This window comes from Penaeus monodon, chromosome 24, assembly GCF_015228065.2.
Source record: "Penaeus monodon isolate SGIC_2016 chromosome 24, NSTDA_Pmon_1, whole genome shotgun sequence".
Classification (NCBI taxonomy): domain Eukaryota; kingdom Metazoa; phylum Arthropoda; class Malacostraca; order Decapoda; family Penaeidae; genus Penaeus; species Penaeus monodon.
In genome coordinates, this window is record NC_051409.1 from 9,778,410 (window position 1) to 9,778,627 (window position 218).

The following is a 218-nucleotide window of genomic DNA, read 5'->3' on the forward strand; positions in this document are numbered from 1 at the left end:
CCTTAAACCATTGAACTAGCAAATCATGTATACGGTAGATCACTGAAGATTACATTGTAAATCATTTTAAATTTTACACACCATCCACGTGATTCATGAATTTAAATAAAATGTATTGTCAATTGCACTGATTCTTCTGAGCCAAATTGAATAATAGAATGACATTTAAGTATATATAACTATTTTCCATTGCAAGGATTAGGTTAACAGCTAGAAAC